Source organism: Hyperolius riggenbachi, chromosome 3 (assembly GCF_040937935.1).
Source record: "Hyperolius riggenbachi isolate aHypRig1 chromosome 3, aHypRig1.pri, whole genome shotgun sequence".
NCBI classification, from domain to species: domain Eukaryota; kingdom Metazoa; phylum Chordata; class Amphibia; order Anura; family Hyperoliidae; genus Hyperolius; species Hyperolius riggenbachi.
The window spans coordinates 207,800,851-207,821,033 of NC_090648.1; the positions used below are offsets into that span (position 1 = coordinate 207,800,851).

The 20,183-nt window shown below is 42.0% G+C and overlaps 1 pseudogene; it reads left to right on the top strand.

Annotated features, from left to right (window-relative positions):
* Positions 1–20,183, top strand: part of LOC137562262 (dual oxidase 1-like) — a 138,570-nt pseudogene that overhangs the window by 45,061 nt on the left and 73,326 nt on the right.

Here is a 20,183-nt window from a genome sequence, read left to right on the forward strand (position 1 = left end):
TGGTGCACTTCCACATTCTCTGGTTGGGCTTATACATCCGAGTCTTGTGACTGGCTGGAATTCCGATTTCCGAATGCCAATTTTTGTCACGGAAAGCCGATTTCTGATCAGAAATACAAAATTCAGAATTCTGAAGCTCATCCCTACTCTGAAATCTATTTTCTGATGTCAGGAGGAAGAAGAAAGACGGAGCACCAGCTCTGCTTGCTAGGGTTTATTGCAATCACGCAAAGAGGAGAATAGAATTATTGCAATCACAATGGCAATACAGGCATACCAGTAGGATAGGTGAGGATACCGGCCTAACTGCCGTTTTGCGGCAACTGCCGCTTTCTCAAAGGCAACAGAGGTATCAACAGTTATAGGATAAAGCAGTCCAATATATATACATATAATAGCACCACTTACCACACCCCATTGTCCATGCATCCCTAAATGGTATCGCGCCGCCAATTACGGCAGCCGCGTATGCTTACGGGTATCGACCCGCCCACTTCCATGGACCGCGTGACTTACGTGACCAATCGATGCTCAGGACTACGGGCCTATCCAAGACTCAGAACAGGGAGCCAATCCGGCGCAACACGCATCTACATTGGAGTTGCTATAGACGCTCCGCTTGACAACTACCCAGCGTTGCGCCGGATTGGCTCCCTATCCTGAATCTCGGATAGGTCCTTAGTCCTGAGCGCCGATTGGTCACTTAAGTCACGCAGTCCCCGGAAGTGGGCAGGTAGATACCTGGAAGCGTGCATGGCTGCTGTAATTGGCGGTGCGATACCGTTTAGTGATGCACGGACAATGGGGTGTGGTAAGTGGTGCTATTATATGTATAGCACCATATATAGACTGCTTTATCCTATAACCGTTGATACCTCTGTTGCCTTTGAGAAAGCGGCAGTTGTCGAGAAACGGCTGTTAGGCTGGTATCCTCACCTATCCTACTGGTATGCCTGTATTGCCATTGTGAGTGCAATAAACACTAGCAAGCAGAGCTGGTGCTCCGTCTTTCTCCTGACAAGTTTGACGTTTTTGTTAGCACAACTCTGGAAAGGTGGCAAACACTCTGAGTCTACTGAACAGCCAGCAACTGGTGCCTATCTATCTTCATTTTACCCTACACTATTTTCTAATGCAAGGCCCTTAGACTGTTACATGACGAAACAGCAGTGTCATATTTTTCATCAGTGAAAGCTTTATTACATCAAGCCTGTAAAGTTTTTTCACTGAGCTGTAATTGTACTGTTTGCAGTGTTATAGGTAGAGCAGAACAGGTTAATATTCTACTTACCTGAATATCACATTAAAATCTTCTATAGAGAATTTGTTGGTGACATGCAGAAACATGCTGTAAAGCAACAGGGTCACAGAGGACAGGGCCTTGTGTATCCCATTCACCAGAGGCGGACGCAGCATCTGGTGGGCGTTGCTTTGGACCGCACCATCCCCCAATGCCTCCCGTTCCCTGCAGCACCTTTGAAAGAATAAGGAAGGGGCAGATCTTATCCCCTGCTCTATCCTGCTCTCTGCCCACTCCCCATCTACTCCCGCCTCCTTCCAGCCCTCCTCTCCTCATCATCAATAAAGTACCTATTTTCAGTACACTATTGTTTTTGGGTTTTTCTGCCCAGGATCCAGTCAGTGCTCCACATATGTCATTTAGCCCCACAGGTTAAGTATTGAGTTAGTTCCGCGTACACTTTTTTCTAATAGTTTTGGCAACAAAATGTACCCACCGGGAATAGGCTACACGAGTACCACAGGTGTCTCCAGGCAAAGCAAAAACTTTATTTGTCCCTGGGCGCTGAAAAGCTTAGCTACGCCTCTGCCACTCACCACTGTTGCCAGCGGATAGCCGTATATGGTTGCAAAGAATCAAAGAAGCCAAGAACCAAAGAAACATATTTAATTTTGCAGGTCTACATACAATACCATCATATACTGTACACAGTACTGTAGTCGTATAAAGGGAAGGTCTAATAAGCTCAGCTGTAACCAGTATATCACAGACCATAGCTACCATTATAAAGCACCTAACCCCTATTTATCACATTCACTACTCCTGTTAGTCAGAGAGATTGCAAGTTTGCTTTATTCTATCCGTATATGCAAGAAAACATTTATATCCTATTAACAGAACGGAACTTTAACATGACTTTATTTCTGGACCATAGGTTTGGGTTATACTTTAGCCAATGAAAGTCCATTTCGCCAAGCACAAGGCATTGTTTGGTTTCGGTACCACAACTACATTGCAGAAATGTTGGCAAAAAACCACACAGACTGGTCGGATTAAGTCCTGTTTCAACATGCCCGAAAATGGGTCATTGGTGTTTATCAGGTAATAAACTCATCCACTCTGGAAATGCAATAGATTTTTTAACATAGTGTGGTTATTGAGCAGTAAATTAAGCAAAAATGGCAGATATGAGAAAAAATGCCTTTTAACATACACAAATATGTGCCACAAATCCTAAAGTAAGGCTATGTTCACAGGGAAGAGGGAAAGGGGGGTTTGTGTTATAAATCCTGCAAAAAATGATGCATAGAATGAAACATACAGTGCAGAGAAAGTATGCTTCACTGCAACTGTTAACATGCCTGTTATGCAGTGTTGTACCACATAACATGCACGTTGACAGTTATATCAGTTATGCAATTGAGTTCCTGCATACTGCACTGCTAACGTGGTGATGTGAATGTACCATTACACTATAATTGCATCAAATTAACAATGCAATTATATTGTCTGATGCAGCGCAACACCCTACTGCAAACCTTGCCTTACACTCAAAAATTTTACAAGGCAGAGTTGTCACATAAACATACTCAGAATAAAAAGTGCATTATGAATGAATGTATTTCCTAGTGTAAATGGTGACAATATTATGATTTACTCAAAGTTTAGTAAGCACATCAATCTATAAGGCCACGGTAAAAGGAGGCTACAAATACATCCTAATACTTTAATTAAACTAAATTGACAAAAATGTTCACGTATACAACCTAACAGAGACTGAGAGCACTTTCACACTTTGCCCATTGCACCGCAATAGACAAAATCAGTGCATTGCAATGCAAATGTATTGATAATATCAGATTAAATGTGGTGCAGTGCAATGTGACAGTTTCCATCAGGATCACAAAGTGGTTGCACTTGCAACAGAGTCGGTTCTCTCATGAAACAAGGTGAAACACTTGCATTAGGTGCAGAGATTACGGGGCAGCATGTTTGTACTGTGTTTACACTTACAGCAGGCAGACAGAGTAGGATGGAGGAGAAAAAAGCTAGGTGAAGTGGTCATCATTGGGGAAAAGCATATTGTTGTGCTGTGTGAGGAGTCTGACAGTAAGTAAGAAGGGGGGAGGCAGCAGAGAAGCAGTGTTTCATTTAACGTGCACAGTTGAGGTCGCATTCACAGTAGGACGTAATTGTCCTGCGTTATAAAGTCATTGTAACGCACGTTAACGCACTGTAATGTTAAGCCTATGTGACATTCACAGTACAACGTTAACGTTGCGTTGCAAATGTTGCGTTATGGTAACTCACTGCTTGCAGTGCGTTATCTCTAAACACAGATGTTAAACATATACAGAGAGGCATACTTTTCATTGCCTGTATGCTCCACTGTATCTACTGTATGCCACGGTAACACAGCATTAATGTGCATTACCACTTTTTTTTTTTTGCATTGCCTTGTAATGCTGCGTTGCGACTTTAACGTAGCATTACAATGCAACGTCCCACTGTGAATATGCCCTCAAGGGAGGAGGTGGCACTGCTGTCCTGACTGAGGAGCACTGGAGGACGGCTGGCTGGCTGAGGGTGAGTAGTTAGTTTGTCATAGGGCTGGTGCACACCAAGAGCACTTCTGAGTGCTTTAAAAAAAAGCTAGCACTTCAAAAAGCGTTTGGCTAATGTATTAGAATGGGATGGATCACACCAGAGCAATGTGATTTTTTTCCCAAACTTAAACGTGGGTCCTACAGCATTTCTGATGATTTCTGAGGCGATTCAGCCTCAATGTAAAGTATAGGAAAGTTGAAAACCGTCCTGAAAAGTGATTGAGCGCTTTTCCCAAGCGTTTTTGTGACAAAACCAGTACAATAGCAGATTTACAGTGTATAAAAAAATGGGGCACAGAAACGTTCCAAAAATCGCTAGGTACAAATAGAAAATCGCTAGGCACATGCCTAGAATCGCCTTGAAAATTCACGTCAAAGAGCACTGGCGCTTTTTGTGCCCTGGCCCATAGACTCGCAGCCTGCCAGTGAGTGTATTATTGTGTTGAGCTGCAGTATGTCATGTCTCAAGTTGTTGCATATGCTCCCTTGCTGACTGAGAACTTCAAATGAAGCATAGTAAATTGTTGGGTGCTGTGCGATCATTTCAAACCGGGGGGAAGGGGGAGGGGGAAGGCGCATCCTCACAAGTGTGCCTCAGGCAGCAAAAAGTCTAGAACTGGCCCTGACTTGCATTACAGGATACTGTTCACATTGGCGGTGAGGCATACTTTAATGGTACTGTATGCCTCCCTGCATGACTTTTTTTAAACTGTTTCAATGTGATTGTAGTATAAGCTCATTGCAATGTGCTGCTGATCGTAAGCAAGGAGCTAGGGAGTCACAGGACATGAACAGGCACCAACTGAGAGGTTGTCATTAAGGTGTTTTTTTTTTAAAGAGAATCTGTACTCTAAAATTCTTACAATAAAAAGCATACCATTCTATTCATTATGTTCTCCTGGGCCCCTCTGTGCTGTTTCTGCCACTCCCTGCTGCAATCCTGGCTTGTAATTGCCATTTTTATGCAGTGTTTACAAACAAAAGACATAGCAAGTGATAGGCTGAGAGTAGCTCAGTGTGTGAGTCATACAGAGTGTGCACATGGCCTGGAGAGGGTGTGTATAGCTTCTATCCAATCACAAGCAGCACAGCACATTCCTGCCTGACTGCCTCAGCCCGACAGAGGAGAGAAGATTAGATCATATAACAGAGATAATACAGCCACTGTGCAACTAGAAAAGGCTGCAGTTAGACAGAGCACATTAGAACAGGTATAGGAACTTATAGGATAGAAGAAATAAGGCTCAACATTTTGTTAGAGTCTCTTTAAGAACATTATTTGTCGTAAATTAGGCTTAAGGTATTAGTGTACGTACTCTTAAGTGTGTGATTACACTACGTTAAATTGAGGCTTTGATTAATAATGCAGTTTATTAATTTTAGTCCTGATTCAAGATACAAGGTTGCCGCACCTATTGTTTACAATAAGTTTGCCTCCTGATCAGCCTGCTTTACCAAAGCTATGTACACACACTTAACAATTGCTGTTGCCCACTGGGATTGGGGTTCGTTTCTTGGGCGACAGTTTGTGACCAACTTCTGTACACACGTGTCTCAAGTCCAGAGGCTATGGAGAGCTATGGAAGGAGGAGGAAGGATGGCACATGGGGGTTGATTCACTAAACTGCACTGCTTTGCAATGTAAGCTAAAATCTCAGTGCGCACAATACACATGGAAGTGCTCTGTAGCGTGCGCTGGTAACTTACATGTGCTCCTTTGAAATAACGGCCCTGTCGGGTCCAGTGGTTTTCTAGGATGTGATCCCTGTACTTTGATTATCCCAAAAGGCTGCCTGTCAAGTCAGGTGCCTGATGGAGCAGCAGGTGGGGTGTGAAGGAGAATAATCATTTTCAAGATTCTTTCAATTTGTATACTTATTTATGTATTTCTTTTTCTTTTTTTTAGAAAATTGTTTTTTATGACTGGCTGCCTACATTTGTATCAAGAAGTGTGCAAAAATATGCAGGTAACAACATTTCATGTCATGTCTCACTGTCTAACATACTACACAAAGTGATAAAGAAATATGTTCTTCATTCATGTTTATGAACTCACTGTGGATGTAGACCATTGAAATCGATTACCAGTTTGCTGCTTCTTATCTCAGCCAAGACATAGATTTCTCCCAGTGTGATTACATTTCTGTTGCCGCTAAACTCAGCTGTTTAATGGCAGTTGAATTTGTTGCACCCGTCAGGAGCCAATTTTTTAGGATGCTGACCCTGTGAACCCTGTTAGGAAATCACAGGGATCATCATAGAATAAAAATAAGGGAACAGGATCTGGTCCTTAAAGAGAACCCGAGGTGGGTTTGAAGAATGTGATCTGCATACAGAGGCTGGATCTGCCTATACAGCCCAGCCTCTGTTGGTATCCCAAACCTCACCAAGGTCCCCCTGCACTCTGCAATCCCTCATAAATCACAGCCTCGCTGTCGACACACAGCGTGTCGCAGCGGACTGTGTTTTTCTCTATAGTGTCAGTCTGCTGCTCTCCCCACCTCCTGCAGAACTCCGGTCCCCGCCTGCCTCCCTTCCCTCCCCGTTGATTAGAGGGAAGGGAGGGGGGCAGGGACCGGAGCTCTGCAGGAGGCGGGGGAGCAGCCGAGACTGACACTACAGATGTAAACACAGCCAGCACAGCGCCACTGTGATCTATGTCTGATTGCAGAGTGCAGGGGGACATTAGGGGGGTTTGGAATACCAACAGAGGCTGGGCTGTATAGGCAGATCCAGCCTCTGTATGCAGATCACATTCTTCAAACACACCTCGGGTTCTCTTTAAGTGGCTTGAGCCTTTCGGTCCTGGAGGGATTTAAAACAAACCTGAACTAACAATTAAAAGTCAAAATAAACATACACAGGTCATACTTACCTCCCATGTAGTCTATTCATCAATCTCTGTCTCCTCTCCTGTGTCGTTTGTCCACTGTGATCAATGGAATTCTTCTGAAATCAAATACAGAACATTTATATTGCATTTTTCTCCTGGTGGACTCAAAGCACCAGAGCTGCAGCCACTAGGACATGCTCTATAGGCGGTAGAAGTGTTAGGGAGACTTTATTATTATTATTATTTAGTATTTATATAGCGCCGACATATTACGCAGCGCTGTACAGTGTACATATATATGGTCTTGTCACTAGCTGTCCCTCAAAGGAGCTCACAATCTAATCCCTACCATTGCCATATGTCTATATTATGCAGTGACTTTTGTGACTTGCAAAAGGTCTCTATTAAATAGGTGCTGGCTTACTGAACAGGCAGAGCCGATATTTCAACCAAGGTCTCCTGTGTCAGAGGCAGAGCCCTTAATCATTAAAATTTCCAAACACCTGGATAGTGGCTCCTGACTGGCTTATGGAGGTTTGCTGTCATACCGATGACAGAGCGAGTGGGCGGCAGTGACGGGAGAGCAGTGCAAAAGATAGGAAGATTTGAATTACTAAGGTCCGGAAGGTGGTTAAGGTGAACATGGGCAATATAAGCTGTGCATATGTGCATATGCTAAACAACATGATGAGAGACAGTGTGAGCTTAATATTTCAACAGTTCCAGAGATCAGTACAAATGTAAGTGAATCTGGGAGTAGGGTTGCTGTTTGGATTCTGGTTAAATTGAAATTTACCCTAAATACTACTCATTTGTGTTTGGGAAAATAAGAACCAAACAGCAAAGTTTGGAAAATTTGGTGAGTATCCCATAATGCCCTGGTCACCACAGCACCCAGAGAGTCGATAAATGCCAACAGGTGATTCAGGAAATCATGTTTGTGGCGACAAATGTCTTACTGGATGCCTTGATTACCTAGTATATGAGTCAACACAGGAGTATAAAATAACTGCCATTTTGTGGTTTCCATCCCATTTATTCATGTTAATTTCTTATTTTTCTTATAGCACAGTGCTTAAAACTGTATCTTATACTCCAGATGTAGCCTCAAGTGGCATGCATCAAAAAGGGCACCGTGGCAATTTGGGTGTCAGGGAAAACTGCTAGTATAGGTAAAATTACCCATATTTTACTGCTGGGCACTGAGTAATACGATAGTGAAATATCTGTAGTTTTTACTGACGTGACATTTTGTTATCACTTAACCTAACTCTATTCCCACTAGAACCCTCCCTTTATCCATGTCTAACCCTAACCAACCCCCCACTGCAATATCAGCCAATATCATTGCCGCTAAACACACCGGGCTTGATTCACAAACCGGTGCTAACCTACTTAGCACGTCTAAAGTCTTTAGGCGCGCTAACCAGGGTGCTAAGCAGGTTAGCACTGGATTTCTCAATTGAGAAAACCAGTGCTAACCTACTTAGCACCCTGGTTAGCGCGCCTAAAGACTTTAGACGTGCTAAGTAGGTTAGCACCGCTTTGTGAATCAAGCCCACCCTCTGCTAATCAGTGTGCTGCTTATAGCCACAATTTACTGGGTGTCGGGTTGGGCACCAAAATTACCCACTAAGCTCTGCTATAGCTGCAGTTAATTTAGCAAACTTTGTAGAGACAATTTTACCCAAGCAATGGCAGTGCTCTAATGACCTGCTTTGCACAAGTGATTTATACAAACAAACAGTATAGTAATGTCTTGTGCTCGCATTTCTAATGTTATGCATTCCAGAATGTTTTTTGTTTTAACTGCTGCTGCTTACCATTAAATACTGTTATCAAGTCCTTCCCAAGTCCTTTTCCAAATCTAATTATTCCAGTTACATACAGTTTATATGGTGTTTGGCCATTGTAATACCCAATGGAGTGTTACATATTCTGCATCACTTAAAATCTTTTGAGAAGATTGCAGCATTACTTTGTTTTTCTTTGACTAGATAGGTAAATAAGAGAAAATGGCCAATAACTAAATTAAATTCCTATAATACCCTGGAGTGGATGTCTTCTGGGCCTGGTGCCTTATCCATCCTCTTTTTCTTTTAATGTGCCTACTACATACTGTACCTTCCTGTTAAAGGTAATCAATGTTGAATATAGTTGACCTGACAAACACACAACTGTATTACAACACAGAGATCACTGCCTTGAAAAGACAGTAGTTAAGCATGCATTTTGTTTTTAAGGTCTGGCTATTTTGTTTTAAAGTGGAGCTGTCAGCCATACTATCTCAGAAAAAAATACACATACATAAGTAGATAAAAACTTGCTCTACTTACATAATATATGTATTGCACTGTAAACATTTTGATTTTAGTGATTTTTCTATAGTACAAAAAGAGAAAATCCTTCTCAGGATTTTCCATTTTGTCTGTGTCTATCTTGAAGCCAATCCTGACATAATTTCCTCCTTTACTCTGTCTGTGTTTCATTGCCAGCCCCCCTCCCACTCTTCAGACACTCCCACCCAGGTCTGCAGTAGGAAGTGCATTGAGAAATATTGGCCAGTCAGAGAGGAACAGAGGGGAGGGGAAAACAGGAGGATAAGAGGCTTCAGCCAATCAGGCTGCATTAGTTAAGTCTGTGGGGAAAGTAAAGAAGAAAAAAAAAACAGCATGCCCTTTAATTTTCTTTGTGCGGAAGATGTACTAAATAAGAGCCGGGGAAACTGGAGAATTATGTTTTATGGAAAATAAAAATAAGAGTGATTTTTAGCATCCTTATTACTTGTTTACCATATAAAAATAAAGAATCGATTTTTTATTTTATGCCCGACGGTTGCTCTTTAAAGGCCACTCCAAGGGCCTTCTGTGTTTGTTCAGATGCTTGGTTAAATTTCCAGGAAAACTCCTTCTTCTGCTGGACTATTCAGGCTTGTTGTTACTGCTGTCCCGACATGGCATCACATAATAATTGAAAACCTATACCTGCATGTATCCAAGGGCTAATGCTTTTTTTTTCTTTTTCTTTTTTAAGTTTAACATTTTGTTAGAGTTCTGCTAATCATGTGAATAAACCAATACATGTAAAAGAAAAAAAAAAGAAAGAAAAGAAAAACAAAAATTAAATGACCCATAATAACTGCATATAGATCATTAAAGTGGACCTGAACTCAGAATGTCCTCTCTGCTATAAAAGATACACAACAGCATAATAAACTTTAAACAAAAACATTTCTTTGTTACAGCTGATGCAAATCCTAAAATAAATCTGCAGTGTGTCTACTTCCTGATTCATGGATGCAGACATATTGTTAACACCCAGTTCTTTCAAATGAGCTCATCTGCCATCTCTGCCGTGGCAGTTATGTGACACAGGGGAGGATCAAATTACAGCTTGTGATTATACACAAATGAGGGGGAATTAAACAGGCTAAATTCTCTAAATACATACAGGGAGCATTTATCTATGTTTTCCTTCTGTCCTGTGCAAGAGTTCAGGTTTTCCACTCTAAAAGACCCCACAAAGTAAATTCAATTTTCATTTTGCCCATAGTGACCTAAAAGTCATATAATATGGCCCTTTCCCCACAGCTGTGCACAAATTTCATCTGTTTTTCAAATACATTGATCCTCAGATTTTTTTTTTTGGGGGGGGGGATCTTACCATGCCTTCTGGTGCATCTTGGCTGGTGTAGCAGCTCTCCAGACACCAAGACAGATCATCAGAACTTTTCACCAAAATATTCAATAGTGTTCATATTCAAGATTTTCAACAGCTAGAACATTTTAACCTGTTTACTCTCAGACCAAGCTTAGACATACTTAACCACTTGCCGACCGCCCACAGCCGATGGGCGGCGGCAAAGTGGACGCCGAAAGGACCGCAATATGCCCAAGGGCGTTGCGTCCTTTCGGCATGCCGGGAGAGCGATCGCGTCATTGATGACACGCGCTTCCCCCGGCAACTGGCTCCGCCCACCCACGACGACAACCCGCCGGCCGTTCGGAAGCGCCGGCGGGTTGTTAACCCCACGATCGCCGCTACAAAGTGTATAATACACTTTGTAATGTATACAAAGTGTATTATACAGGCTGCCTCCTGCCCTGGTGGTCCCAGTGTCCGAGGGACCACCAGGGCAGGCTGCAGCCACCCTAGTCTGCACCCAAGCACACTGATCCCCCCCTCTGCCCCCTGATCCCCCACAGCACCCCTCAGACCCCCCCCCCCCTGCCCACCTCCCAGACCACTGTTTACACCCAATCACTCCCCTAGTCACCCATCAATCACTCCCTGTCACTATCTGTTAACGCTATTTTTTTTATTAGGTCCCTAACTGCACCCTGGGGACTCCTGATCACCCCCCCCCACCACTCAGATTCTACCCAGACCCCCTGTGTACTGTATACATCTATCCCCCCTGATCACCTGTCAATCACCTGTCAATCACCCATCAATCACCCCCTGTCACTGCCACCCATCAATCAGCCCCTAACCTGCCCCTTGCGGGCAATCTGATCACCCACCCACACCATCAGATCGCCCGCAAACCTGCCGTCAGATCACCTTCCAAGTGCATTGTTTATATCTGTTCTCTCCTCTAAACACCCACTAATTACCCATCAATCACACATCAATCACCCCCTATCACCACCTGTCACTGTTACCCATCAGAGTAGACCCTAATCTGCCCCTTGCGGGCACCCAAGCTACCGCCCACACGCTCAGATTGCCCTCAGACCAATTTGCCAGTGCATTATTTACATCTGTTCTTCCCTGTAATAACCCACTGATCACCTGTCAATCACCTGTCAATCACCCATCAATCAACCCCTGTCACTGCCACCCATCAATCACCCCCTGTCACTGCCACCCATCAATCAGCCCCTAACCTGCCCCTTGCAGGCAATCTGATCACCCACCCACACCATCAGATCGCCTGCAGACCCGCCATCAGATCACCTCCCAAGTGCATTGTTTACATCTGTTCTCTCCTCTAAATACCCACTAATTACACATCAATCACCCCCTGTCACCACTTGTCACTGCTACCCATCAGATTAGACCCCTATCTGCCCCTAGGGCACCCAATCACTCGCCCACACCCTCAGAATGCCCTCAGACCTCAGCCCTGATCACCTCGCCAGTGCATTGCTTGCATCTATTCCCCTCACTAATCAAACCTTGAGACACCCATCAATCACCTCCTGTCACCACCTGTCACCCCCTAGCACACCTACCCATCAGATCAGGCCCTAATTTGCCCCATGTGGGCTCCTGATCACTCGGCCAAACCCTCAGATCCCCCTCAGACCCCCTTCCGATCACCTCCCCAGTGCATTGATTGCATCTATTTTCCCCTCTAACCACCCTCTGAGACACCCATCAATCACCTCCTGTCACCCCCCTAGCACTCCTATCCATCAGATCAGGCCCAATACAACCTGTCATCTAAAAGGCCATCTTGCTTATGACCGGTTCCACAAAATTCGCCCCCTCATAGACCACCTGTCATCAAAATTTGCAGATGCTTATACCCCTGAACAGTCATTTTGAGACATTTGGTTTCCAGACTACTCACGGTTTTGGGCCCGTAAAATGCCAGGGCAGTATAGGAACCCCACAAGTGACCCCTTTTTAGAAAAAAGACACCCCAAGGTATTCTGTTAGGTGTATGACGAGTTCATAGAAGATTTTATTTTTTGTCAAAAGTTAGCGGAAATTTATTTTTATTGTTTTTTCACAAAGTGTCATTTTTCACTAACTTGTGACAAAAAATAGAATCTTCTATGAACTCACCATACTCCTAACAGCATACCTTGGGGTGTCTTCTTTCTAAAATGGGGTCACTTGTGGGGTTCCTATACTGCCCTGGCATTTTAGGGGCCCTAAACCGTGAGGAGTAGTCTAGAATCCAAATGCCTCAAAATCACCTGTGAATAGGACGTTAGGCCCCTTAGCGCACCTAGGTTGCAAAAAAGTGTCACACATGTGGTATCGTCGTACTCAGAAGAAGTAGTATAATGTGTTTTGGGGTGTATTTTCACACATACCCATGCTGGGTGGGAGAAATCTCTCTGTAAATGGACAATTGTGTGTAAAAAAAAATCAAAAAATTGTCTATTTACAGAGATATTTCTTCCACCCAGCATGGGTATATGTAAAAATACACCCCAAAACACATTATACTACTTCTCCTGAGAACAGCGGTACCACATGTGTGGCACTTTTTTGCACCCTAAGTGCGCTAAGGGGCCCAAAGTCCAATGAGTACCTTTAGGATTTCACAGGTCATTTTGAGACATTTGGTTTCAAGACTACTCCTCACGGTTTAGGGCCCCTAAAATGCCAGGGCAGTATAGGAACCCCACAAATGACCCCATTTTAGAAAGAAGACTCCCAAAGGTATTCTGTTAGGAGTATGGTGAGTTTATAGAAGTTTTTATTTTTTGTCACAAGTTAGCGGAAAATGACACTTTGTGAAAAAAAACTATTAAAATCAATTTCCGCTTACTTGAGACAAAAAATAAAATCTTCTATGAACTCACCATACTCCTAACGTAATACCTTGGAGTGTCTTCTTTCTAAAATGGGGTCATTTGTGGGGTTCCTATACTGCCCTGGCATTTTAGGGGCCGTAAAACCGTGAGGAGTAGTCTTGAAACCAAATGTCGCAAAATGACCTGTGAAATGCTAAAGGTACTCATTGGACTTTGGGCCCCTTAGCGCAGTTAGGCTGCAAAAAAGTGCCACACATGTGGTATCGCCGTACTCAGGAGAAGTAGTTTAATGTGTTTTGGGGTGTAATTTTACACATACCCATGCTGAGTGGGAGAAATGTCTCTGTAAATGGACAATTGTGTGTAAAAAAAAATCAAAAAAATTGTCATTTACAGAGATATTTCTCCCACCCAGCATGGGTATGTGTAAAAATACACCCCAAAACACATTATACTACTTCTCCTGAGTACGGCGATACCACATGAGTGGCACTTTTTTGCAGCCTAACTGTGCTAAGGGGCCCAAAGTCCAATGAGCACCTTTAGGCTTTACAGGGGTGCTTACAATTTAGCACCCCCCAAAATGCCAGGACAGTAAAGACACCCCACAAATGACCCCATTTTGGAAAGTAGACACTTCAAGGTATTCAGAGAGGAGCATAGTGAGTGTGTGGCAGATTTCATTTTTTTTTGTCGCAAGTTAGAAGAAATGGAAACTTTTTTTGTTTTTTTTGTCACAAAGTGTCATTTTCCGCTAACTTGTGACAAAAAATAAAATCTTCTATGAACTCACCATGCCTCTCAGTGAATACTTTGGGATGTCTTCTTTCCAAAATGGGGTAATTTGGGGGGTATTTATACTATCCTGGAATTTTTGCACCACATCAAACATGACAGGTGGTCAGAAAAGTCAGAAATGCTTCAAAATGGGAAAATTCACTTTTGGCACCATAGTTTGTAAACGCTATAACTTTTACCCAAACCAATAAATATACACTGAATTAATTTTTTTTATCAAAGACATGTAGCACAATAAATTTGGACAAAAATGTATAAGGAAATTTTACTTTATTTGAAAAATGTCAGCACAGAATGTAAAAAAAAAATCATTTTTTTTGACAAAATGCATGTCTTTTTTGATGAATATAATAAAACTAAAACTCGCAGCAGCAATCAAATAGCACCAAAAGAAAGCTGTATTAGTGACAAGAAAAGGAGCTAAAATTCATTTAGGTGGCAGGTTGTATGACCGAGCAATAAACCGTGAAAGCTGCAGTGGTCTGAATGGAGAAAAAGGCTCTGGTCCTTAAGGGGTAGAAAGACTGTGGTCCTCAAGTGGTTAAAGGATACCCGAAGTGACATGTGACATGATAAGATAGACATGTGTATGTACAGTGCCTAGCACACAAATAATTATGCTGTGGTCCTTTTTTTTCGTTCTCTGCCTGAAAGAGTTAAATATCAGGTATGTAAGTGGCTGACTCAGTCCTGACTCAGACAGGAAGTGACTACAGCGTGACCCTCAATGATAAGAAATTTCCCTTTTTATCTCTTTCTTGCTCTTAGAAGCCATTTTCTGCTAGGAAAATGTTTTATAGTTGGAATTTCTCATCAGTGAGGGTCACAATGTAGTCATTTCCTGTCTGAGTCAGGACTGAGTTAGCCACTTACATACCTGATATTTAACTCTTCCAGACAGAGAAAAAAAAAGGAACACAGCATATTCATTTGTGTGCTAGGCACTGTACATACACATGTCTATCTCATCATTTCACATGTCACTTCGGGTATTCTTTAAGCAACACTATCTGAGAGCAGAGTAAGTTAAACCCCTGAGGATTCTTTCTGCTCAGTGAAACCTTCAATTACATTAAATTATTACAGTAATCAAGAGGTTTGAAATGTAAGGGAGGACGTCCCTCCTGACAGTGGTAAGATTCCTCCTGACACTTTTAGCAACTGAATAACTGCTCCTGAATATAGAATACAAAAACATCTTATTATGCAGTTGTCACTAAAGGTGATTTCTGAACATGTAGTTTATCACGATATGCTCAGTATATATTTTATAAGAGTGCACCAGGGTCACTCTGAGTGTCAGCATTTGATATTGTGCATGACACTAGTTTTAAGTGGTATATTTTATTACTGTTTTCTCAACATAGACTGAGTGCAGGTTCTTCCTTATTTGACTAGTAAACATATTTCACATGTCTTTACATAACTTGTGTAGTATATAAATATGATGTATTTCCAGTGGTTATGATATTAAATAAGATATGGAAACGCAAACAAGTACTAAACCTCAATAAGATTCTATAAATAGTTTTGGCTGCCTGAATTTTTCATCTTACAGGTGTCAAGTGTTGTGATTAGCTGTCTAGAAGCCACATACATGGATACTCAAATGTACAATGTATTTTATGCTGGTTACTACAGTGATATAGGTATATACTGTATGTAAAAGCTCTAGTATTGCGTAAAACTAAAACTGACTACAGACTGGCAGTTTACATACCTAAACCCTTTCAACTTCATATAAAATTCTAAATTACGATTTTAAATATATTGTTTAATATCCTTAAAATAATCATTAGTCTTTCATTTTCTAACTTGCTATTTGTTTCATTTTTGAGGCTATAATCAGCACATGGATCCAAGCATTTCTGCAGAATTCATTGCGTTAGCAACACAGATAATATATTCCATGACACCTTCAGGAGTCTATATGAGGTATTGTATGTTTGGTATTTATATGCATTAATTTTTATGTCTTTCGCCTGTTCGTGAGTCTGATTTCCATCTTGGTTGAGAATGCAGTATGCAGTATGTGTAAAGTTCAGTGTCTGTACAAGCCGGATCTTTAAAGCATACTTAAAGGGAACCAGAGACGAAGCACCCTTGTGTATTTTACCATATATATCAGTAAGAACATTAGAGAAAACATCTACCATGCTCTCTGTTTCATCCTCACTGCTAAAAGTGAGTCTTGACAAAGCGGCGTGACTGCCGCGACACCGGTAGAGCAGTCTACCGGGGGCCTCTCCACTTCATTGGACACCTCGTTGCTTCACTCCTATCCTGGGTCACGTAAGCCTTCTCCATCTGCCACTCATTATTGCTGCGTTGGTCTCAGCATCAATCACTCAGTTCTTCTTATACCCTTGTTTTTTGGGGGGCTGATTAATTTAAGCACGTTGGCACTTTATTACACTGATCACTGTTGTTGTTATGAAATGTTTTTTGATATTTCTTGTATTTTCCTATCACACATGCACTTTAATTGAGACCTTACTTCCAGAACCCGGGTTCTATCCCTGCGATAGCTCTCACATTGAGCAATCCAGGTGATTCTCTTACTTATTTAATTAATCATGCTCAAATTGAGTTATTATATATGATTATGAATTGTTATATATGACATGAGGTGTCCATTGTGCTTTTAGATGTTTTTATTGATGGTGCTTTCTGAAGATATATAAATAAACTTTATTTGAATTGAGATATACAGGTGTGGTGCTGCATTTGGTCATAAACCTTGAGCTATTCTATACACAGTGACTAAGCACACACCTACCTCAACATTGCGTGCATGAACTTTTCTCTTGTCTGTTAGCAGCTGTGATAAGAATCCCGGTCTGAGCACTCAGTCTGGCTTTGCAGGGAATAATTATAGCTGAGTCATTATAGCAGAGCCACAAGGGGGCAGGCTTGGGCTTGAAAAGACACCAGAGAAGACAGACTCAGCTATAATCTTTCCGTAGCAAAGCTAGACTGAGTGCTCAGTCGGGGATTCTTATCAGAGGTGATAACAGTCAGATTAAACAGAGAACAATGAAACAAAGAGCAGATTAGGTGTTTACTGTCATGTTCCCACTGATTTATAAGGTAAAATACAAGAGGGTGCTTCATCTCTGGTTCTCTTTAAGGCTCATACACACGCCCAACGAGTGCACAACAAGCACACGTCCACACACAAGACCTGACGGACCGCATGACCTGATGAACTCCACCTTTATGTCCACACGTCTAGACGGACAACAGACAGACAAATGACCAACTCATTTACATAATGCGCACAACCGACTACGCATTCAAAACTAGTGCAAGTCGTTGAAACGACTTGTACACATGGATCAACTGCACAATATCTGATGACCGTAGGTCAACATAGATCTGACAGTTGGATCGGGCGCAAAGCCTGTTATCAGTTGCTTGTGAAGTCGTTTGCATGCTTAAATACGCCTGATTATCGTCCAACATACTAAAGTCAGATGATAATGAGGCAGTTTAGTTGGACATGTGTGTGTAGCTTTAAAGTGACATATGACATGATAAGATAAATATAGTCATATACTTCTAGCCCTACAAAGAAATTGTCTAAAGTCTCCTTTTATTTTCCAGTACAGCAACTACAGTTATCTATGCAAATGAGCTTGTCAAACAGCTTACTGATTTCAGCTAATTTCCTGTAAGATATAGAGAAGTCAAAAGAGAGTTATCCAAGTGATAAGAAAAGACTTGTGATAAGGTTGTAGTGCAGAAAAGTTAAAAGGGTCATTATTTCTGGGGGGGGGGGGTTCCGCTCAGCAAGACAGATTTGTCAGTAGCGTTTAGAATTAACCACTTGTGTTCCACTTATGGACGAAAGCACTTTTCACATTTCAACCCTCCTCATATTCATTCACCAATAACTTTATCAGTACTTATTACACCTAAATGATACATTGGGTTTTTTTTGCAACAAATTGGGCTTTTTGTAGGTGATCATTTTTATAGTAACTACTTTATATTGTATGCAGGGAAAAATAAGAAACAATGTACACAAATACACTATCTCTCTATTTTCAACCTCAATAATTTTAAAATTAACAATGCTACTGTAGATAAAACCCACACATGTATTTCTCTATTTGTCCTGGTTATCACAACATTGACATTGTGTTCCAAGAACAATGTGTGGTGACAATATTTTATTTGGAAATAAAGGTGTATTTTTCCACTTTGTGTTACTTTATAATTACAAGCCCCCTTTTTTTTTTTGTGTGCAAAAATAACAGTAATATACCCTCATGACATACTTATTTAAAAAGCTCAGTCCCTAACATAACTGCTGTCACTGAGGTTAATATTTATAGGAAATGTATTTCTTTATATATTTAAATGTATTTTTATTTTCAATTTACTATTTATCCCCTAGATGTTCCTACATTTTATCCTGTGTACTTAGAACAGTATACAGGAAATGAGTGTTTTGTTTTAACTTTCATTTTCAATGAATTATCATTGCTATTTGCTGGATCAGTAACCATTAATGTAATAAGTGTTCCAGCAGGCGGAACTGTTAACACGCCGAAGTGCACGTATACAGCAGGCAACCGCAGTAGAGTATGAATATCTATTAAATTTAATTCATGTGAAAAGTGAACAACCAGAATCAAAAGTTAAAAAATAGCATATGCTGAATTAGATATATGTAATTAACCTTAAATATCTTATATTTTATATTTGCTTAAATAATGTACATCATTAACTCTATCAAACAACGTGTAGATGCGGCGGCGATCCGGCGGCTCGATTAGCCGCCGGATTGCCTCTTCCGCGTCCCCGCACGTGCCCGCCGCATCCCCGCTCGCCGCGCGTGCGCCGGATTCAATTCCCCGCTCGTCCACGCCGGCGTCCGCTTATCTTCCGCTCGATTCCCTGCCATTGTACCCTCGCGGGGAGCGAGCAGGGAATTGGCGGAAGCAAGATCCATCCTGTCTGATCTTATCAATCGAGCCGCATCAGTGGCTCGATTGATAAGGAACATCGCGGCCGCATCTACGCGTGTAGATGCGGCTTTACAATGGTATGGAAATTTCTACTTGAATACTCAGTTTGAGTAACAAAAAACAAAACAAAACTGGAACTCAGAAGCTTTCGAGAGCTTTCGAGAGCCATTGTTACATTACTTCCCAAGCAATTGGAGAACACCTGAGTGATACCCACACAAAATCTAGATCTTGGCTGTGTTACCTTTAGTCACAGTTCTAAGGCTCCTCCCTTCTAGTGCAAGTCTCTGTGTTGGACAAACAGCCTCAGAGCATTTACTTGAGGGAGGTGGGGAGGACAAGGCAGAATGCTGCTCTGGAGCTAGATATTATCATTTGTAAACTGGGTATCCCAAGTTTAGGCTTCTTTAAACACTTGGGAAAAGAAGTAGTAAAACACTGAGATAACTTTAAAGTGTACCTGAGATAAAAAGAGATCATACAAACCTTTTGGCCTGATCGCTCCCTCTGCGCTGTCTTCTGCATCCTAGATCTTCCGTAAGGGCTCCCAGTATGTTCAGCCAATCGGTGTAATGTGTAGTGCAGCCACGCACGCTCCCCCATCTAACTCCTGCGGCCAGGAGTGTTCTGTTCCTGAGCAGGTGCAGAGAGCTCCCGGCAACAGGAGCGCGCTGGGGCAGGAACACGCCCAGCCAGGCTGTGCATGCGCTGTAAGCCCCGACTGGCCGAAGATACCAAGAATCCTTATGGAGAATCCATGAGGTGGAGGATGACGCAGAGGGAGCGATCAGGCCGAAGGGGGCTGGATGAACCCCCCGGTATGTATGTTTTTTTTTCTTTTTATCTCAGGTTCCCTTTAAAGGACATCTGAAATAAGGGCTGCCATATTTATTTCCTTTTAAACAATACCAGTTGCCTGACTTCCCTGCTGATTTTCTATGCATCAGTGGTGTCTGAATCAAGCATGTGGCTAATCCAGCTAGAATTCAGTCAGAGCATCTGATCTGCATGCTTGTTTAGGTACTATAGCTTAAAATATTAGCGGCAGAGGATCAGCTGAACAGGAAAGTTTAAAAGAAAAAGAAAATATGGCAACCTTTCTCACTTCAGGTATGCTTTTTATCTTCTTCTCTCAACACCTCTACCTTCTGTACAAGTTTACTAGAATGATTATAGTGGAGTTACAGGTTTGTCAGTACAAGCATTCAGTCATGACTCATGTGCAGGGTAACC